Raw genomic sequence first — 7691 nt, 5'->3', positions numbered from 1 at the left:
CCCACAAATGCGCTTAAAAACTTTAAACTAAAGATTGTAGTATTGCATTCTGCACAGTTTATTTTCCTAGTTAGTAAGTGTTGAGAGTTCTTTCCACAAAGCTTCATAATACATAATCTTCCATAATTTGTTCATGTTTCTTAGGAACGTTGAAACTTACAAAGGAGGTTCATAATTTCGAAGCTTGCTTGAACTTCGAAGAGATAATTGAACCTCCAAGAGATCATTGAACCTCCAAAAGATCATTGAACTTCCAAGAGATCACTGAACTACCAAGGGATCAATAAGCTGTCAAGAGATCACTGAACTTCCATGGGATCATTGAGCTACCAAGAGATAACTGAACTTCCAATGGATCTTTGAACTGCCAAGAGATAACTGAACTTCCAAGAGATCATTGAGCTGCCAAGAGATCATTGAACTTCCAAGGGATCACTGAACTTCCAAGGTTGAGCTGCCAAGAAATCACTGAACTTACAAGAGATCATTGAAATTTCAAGAGATCACTGAACTGCCAAGAGATCACTGAACTTCCAAGGGATCACTGAACTTCCAAGGTATCATTGAACTGCCAAGAGATCACTGAAATTCCAAGGGATCATTGAACTTCCAAGGGATTATTGCACTTTCAAGAGATCACCGAACTGTTCAGAGATCAAGAGATCACTGAACTTCCAAGGAATCATTGAACTTCCAAGAGATAACTGAACTTCTGAGAGATCATTGAAATCCCAAGAAAGTTATTCAGTCCCAAGAAACGTTTACTGATCCCAGGAAAACCTATAATTTCGGAAGTATAACCCATGTCACCGACCTGTCAGCGTCGACTTTGCAATGTTAACTAAGGGGCAAGATAACTTTAGCCAGGAAAATAATATGCTGTTTTCGTCTGTTACTCTTGGGAAATATTGTAATGAAAATAGAGCAACTCTTACTCATAACCCACCCAGGAATTTTGCTTTCATTTGGGATTGTCTGTTGTCTTTGTTATTTTTGTTGTGAAGCTGTGCCGACTGAACTGAACGCGTCTAAAAGACAAACAGAATAATCCCCGAAAAAATGCAGTAGATTCGGAAGGTAACTTGACCCATGCTAGAACTAACCGAGTACAAATCACACTACACTCTACTTGGCATTCAAATATATACAGGACATCTGAACAGTTTCCAATATATCTCCATTGAGAGACTTTTACTTTTATTTCACTGGAATTCGGTCTCGCTGCACATTGTGAAATTTAGCACCAATGGTAAATTAACACCCACTTTAACCGTACAGAATATACAAGTATGCAAACACACCTGAACAAAGTCCGGTTTCCAACGAATTGAATTGTAACGTATCTTCGAACAAAAGGCGAAAGAAGATGATACAGACACACACACAAATATATATATATATAATAATATATATATATATATATATATATATATAATATAGTACTGGTAATCTTCTTAGGCACGATGATATAGTATTCAGTTGTATTCCACATAGGAAAATGAAAATGGCATGTCTCAGAAAATGCCCAACAGTTGGGCATTTTCTGAGACATCATTTTCATTTTCCTATGTGGAATACAACTGAATATAATATATATATATATATATATATATATATATATATATATATATGTATATATATATATATATATATATATATATACATACACACAATATATATATACACACATATAATTACATATGTATGAACATATGTACATATGTTCATACTGAAGGTGGTGAAGGAAGCCAGCGTACATTTCTTGCTTTTAATGGACAGGTCTGGCTGGATACAAGAGGTCTTGACTCTCTCTCTCTTTCTCAGCTTTCACATGACGCAACTGTACTGGCAATTGAAAACTAGTTGTTATCACCAAAAAAACATCGTTAAACAATGAAAGTCCAAATTAAAAATGAATATTCATTTTAAGATAAAATATAACAGTATAAACGATCTAAACTCTTAACCACTGTTGTATTCTAAATTAATAGATTGTCAAGTAAGTTCGTGCGTACGTGACGTGGTGGGCGATGCCGTGAATACAAGGTCTCTAACTGGGTCTCCACTTTAATCAACATTATTTCACCGTGTGTTGAAGCCTCTCGTTCAATGAATCCTGGCGCCTCTCACAATATTCTTCTTTTTGAAAATTATCATGTACGCTTCTTCATTTTTAATAGACTTATATTTTTCACGTTTTCCTGCTGACTGAATTGGCGTTTATCCTTTTTCAGTCATATTTTCTTTTGTGAAGAGCCAGGCTCGGCCACTTACCCCAGAGGCCTAAAACCCCTTCCACACTGTTACCAATTTTGTGGGTGGATGGCGATCACGAGTGTGGTCCAAGCCATAAGTTCGCCTGCTTCCCTTGGACTGTTTGATCTGGTAACATTGTTGAAAAGCGAGAGAATTACGGGCAAATAAGAGCGCTTGTCGTGTCTTTGCCCTTCGTGTGGAAGGAGCCTTAGCCTGCATCTATCCAAACGACTCTCTTGGCAGTTAATACAAGTGGTATGTGATCAATGAATTGCAACCTTCCAAATAAACAATACTGCCAAATACCACTACACTACAATAAACCCTTACACAACACCACATTCTATAACAAGGTTTTATTAAGAATTACGTAACAATTAAACCATACCATTTAAGTTAAATGGCTTAATTGTTGTAATAACAAGAGTGATGTCGAACCAGACATTTAAAACCGTTTCTCGTTCAATCATTTCAACCTGCCACGGAGGCAAATAACTCGGAGCGATGCGGAGAAAGATATTTTGTTCCCAATTGTACGCTTTCAAATTAAGTCTTCAGATGGAATATTTCGAAATAAAAAAAGTAAAAACTGTATAAACGAAAATTCCTCTTTTAGGAATGAAACCAGTCTCATAGCGAAACTATCGACTGAAATAAATATATAACCGTCACTTTATGTGAGCGACAGCATCTTGCAGCACCTCAGGAAGGATTCAGCCATAAGCATCCAATAGAATAGAGTAAAATATAGAATTTAGGCCAAAGGCCAAGCGCTGGGACCTATAAGGTCATTCAGCGCCGAAACGGAAATTGGCAGTAAAAGGGTTTGAAAAGTAACAGAAGGAAAACTTTGCATTTGCACTGTGAAACAACTGTTAGGAGAGGGTGGAAAGTAGGATATAAGAAAGAGAATATGAACGGAGGTACAGTAAGAGGTAAGAAAGGGGTTGCAGCTAGGGGCCGATGGGACGCTGCAAAGAACCAAAATTAAAGCGTACAGTGCACCGCGTGAGGTGCACTGACGGCACTACTACCCCACTAAGGGAATAAGCATCCAATGGCTATATGATCTGGAGAAGGTAGAGAATTCTATTTTGCTCTCGTGTTTTCAAGAGCGTCATAATGTCTTCATGATGAATGATGAGTAGGTTTTATGTCACCTACTCTGAACAACATTTGAGTCTCGTCGAGTCTTGTTGCTAACAGGAATACGGCAGTGCCATCAGTGGATCTCCTGCGGGGCACCGTAGGCATTACTTGAAGTGTTTTGCAGTCTCTCTTCGGCCCATAGCTGCAACATTTTCATTAAATTTACTTTACCTCTGTTCATATCTTTCTTCCAACTACTTTCCACACAACACACACACGTATATATATGATATATATATACATATACATATACATATATACATATATATATATATATAATATATATATATATATATATATATATATATATATATATATATATATATATATATATATATATATATATATATATATATATATATTTATATATGTAGTACTGTAGTACATATGTATATATATATGTATAGATATATATAGTACGTATATATATATATTATATATATAGATATATTATATATATATATATAATATATATATATATATATGATTCTTACGAAGATTTATCGAAATGCACGATGTTTGTTTTGTGACAGGCATTAGATGAATTCATTTTGGGGCAGGCAGGAATGGGAATTTTTGGAAGCAGCGTCCTTTGGTAAGATGGTTATTTAGTCCCCGACCCTCTTTTTCGTGTACTTTTTCCCTCTTTGATTTTGTTACTCTATTATTAAGAATTTCATCATTTTTATCATTATAAGTGATATATCAGTGATTTAGAGAATGATGAATTTTTCATACTATTTATTTCATAGCATTTTCAGATCAAGAATAATTGAATGTTTTCATATACAATTATTCACTATTTGTCTCTCTCGGGAATAGGTCATACTCGAAGGCGTTGGATATTCTTCAGTAGAACCAAGTTTGTTGACCGAGGTTACGCCTAATCCTGTTTCAAGGCGACACTGATTGAATACCGAGCAGAAATAGCTTTAGCCTCACAGCCATACACACTGGTCTTCCTAAAGGCCAAGTGAAACTAACGCTTGTATATACATGGACGCCTTTTTTTTTTTTATTACGGTAGAAATATTATGCGTAGAGAATTTCCTTTCAAAAAACGATATTTATTCAGATTATTTTTTAAATTTTCAATGTTTAAAAAAATTCTGTACATTATAATGATAGATAAAGTGCCTATGTAGCTATTTAAGATCTTAATTTAAACGAGAAATGTTTAATTTCGAACAATTTTCGTCCGTTATTATTATTACTATTATTATTATTAGTGACTACTCACTTACCACAAGGGTTAATCCCATTGACCATCAGCTCAGGGTATCAGAGCGTCAAGAGGGGATTAGCAACTCTCAAGGAAACCAGAACAGCCATCATATAAATGATGGCTCAATAAGAAGTCCGAGTGTTGAATAAAATAAAATGTAAATACTTTTAAGTAAACACGTTATACACGGTAACTTTGTAGGTTTCTTTTTCAATCTTAAGAAGAAAACGGAAATTTTTTTTTTGGATTATTATTATTATCATTATCATTATTATTATTATTCACAAGATGAATCCTGTCCATATGGAACAAGCCCACAGGGGTCATTGACTTGAAATTCAAGCTTCCAAGGAATATGGTGCTCATCAGGAAGTAAGGGTGTGGTAGATGGGTTAATGAGTTTCTGACAGGTAAGATGATGTGTCAGTTAATGAGAACACTGGTGATCGCTGTTATTGTTTGCATCATCAGAAGCTAATGATAACAGTTCTCACTCTACCTCACCCGTACTTTAGTTGTGGTACCCGAATGCATTATCTCTTTGCGCATCTTAATTCGGTATGATAACAAAGCTTCTGCTAAACTGGTCGACTAACAGATCTTTATGCGTTATGATAACTAAGCTTCTTTCAAGTTGCTCGTCTTTTAAAATCTCCATCGTTATTGTCCTTCCATAATTCCACCTAAAGGCCGAACAACGTCTTCCCTTTCGCCAATCTACTGGTCACTTTTTACCAGATACACATCTAATTACTGAAATAGCCAGAATGTCCTCTTAACTTCCCATATTTTTCGCTCTTGGTTTCATAGGCTTGTCACTGCAAAGCCTTAATATAAGATCCAAGTGCAAGGAATTTGAAGCAGTTATGATGTCCCGTAGAGTATAAAAAAAAATCTCGATTAATTTGAGAAATTAAGAGGGTATTGTGCTATTACAAGCACACACACACACACACGCACACACACATATTAACCGTATATATATATATATATATATATATATATATATATATATACATGTATGTATATACACACTTTAGTAGCTTAATGAAAGGGAAAATCAAATTGTTATGGTGATGTGAAATATAATATATATATATATTATATTATAGAGGATATTATATAATATTATACCTACATATATGAAAGATTATATATATATATATATATGATATATAATATATATATTTATATATATACATATAATTGTCGTGGTGATGTGATATATATATATATATATATATATATTATATATATTTACTGTATATATATATATATATATATATATATATATATATATATATATATATATATATATATATATATATATATATATACGAATATATATCACATCACCACGACAATTTTATTTTTCAGCATCATTAAGGTACAAATATATATATATATATATATATATATATATATATATATATATAATATATATTATAATATATAGTACTATATGTTTGTGTACGTATTTGTTTTATTAATTAATTAATTAATTTATCTATTTATTTCTATATGGGGTCTTTCGATGAGCGCTACAACTTTCACATTTTAATTCTTTAGAATCAAGGAGAGAGATGTAATAACAGATTTCAATTACCATATTAATGAGATTATGGAGGGGTTCCAACAATGAATGAAAATACGTTTATGATATTTTACACATTAGTGTCTTGGGGATCAAGCCCTTTTAATTCATGAATAATTTTCTCCTATTATTTTGTTTTACATTTTGTCTTCTCAGTCTTATTTGGCAATGAGAAATATTCGGGAACATAGAATTGACTATTCTATACGAATATAGAATACTGGTTGAATATTTTCGATGCTCTAAAAAAAGTTTTGATCATAACTTGCTGCTTGTTTCTTGTGTTTATCCATAGATTTGAATGGAGAGTTTTGTTTACCTACTGACAGTTCGTAGATCAAACTATTTTAGCTGTCATTTGTCACTGAAATTGTTTCCTAAGATTAACTTACCAACCCTTATTAAATATTTTCGCTAGCGAAATAATACAACAATTAGATTTCCCCTTCTTAGTTCTGGAGCATTTGTGACATACCGAAATACACCTGAGTATCTGTCTGTACAGAACAACCTCAGACCTGCCTTCATATCTTTAATGTAGGCCCCCCCCCCTCCTTTTTTTAATAACTCACTTGTTCATACAATTATTCCATTATCATTTAAAAGTGTAAAAAAAGTAGAAATGAAAGAAAGTAACAATCCTTTTCACCAAATTCCGTTTCCTGAACACTGCTCGACATTGCCACAAAGAAGATAGTACTAAAAGTAACTCGTAAGATTACTGACCACTCCAAAATGTATACTCCATTTCCCAGAGCGTTCATTAGGCAAATTCAATTACAGGTACGGCGAACCGAGGAAAAAAAAGCAGAAATGGAAAAATTCTGGGTAAAACAACCAACATTTTCTGTGCGTGTTAAAACGCAGGCTACCGAGAATTGTGTTCGCAAGTAAGGTTGGGGAGGGGGGAGCGGTTTGTGTGGCGGCGGAGTGAAAGCATGAGAGAGAGAGAGAGAGAGAGAGAGAGAGAGAGAGAGAATCCGATACAATAAGAGACTAGATGCAAAACTGGTGTGGTTCGTGCTTGAAATTGTGTTATGTTAAACCTCTACAAAAATTGCACTAAGAGGGAGAAGTAAGCTTTTGAAAATAATGTCATCGGAAGTCAGGTGTCTAAAGCCGAGATGTTTACGAGAGAAAATGATAGAAGAGAAAGCAATAGCCTTTAATACTCACTGCACTCACAGAAACCAAGGTACACAAACTCATGCGTATTGATCATCGGGAACTATGGTTAACTGTACCTGTGGATCTGTGAAATAAGAGATTACGTACTCATAAGTGTTGATAAAAGGTAATTATCTAACGTAGAACTTTACTGAATAACACAAATGAACGCCACCGCCCTACTCAACAGATTAAACGGACCCTTTGCTGAAGCTCTTGATATTTTAATTTCATCGCCTATCCGATGCCTGATTTCTTATCTATTTAAGTTAACGTACACGTAAAGCAGCTATAGAAATG

Source organism: Macrobrachium nipponense, chromosome 5 (assembly GCF_015104395.2).
Source record: "Macrobrachium nipponense isolate FS-2020 chromosome 5, ASM1510439v2, whole genome shotgun sequence".
NCBI lineage: Eukaryota > Metazoa > Arthropoda > Malacostraca > Decapoda > Palaemonidae > Macrobrachium > Macrobrachium nipponense.
This window is presented reverse-complemented; position numbering follows the sequence as displayed.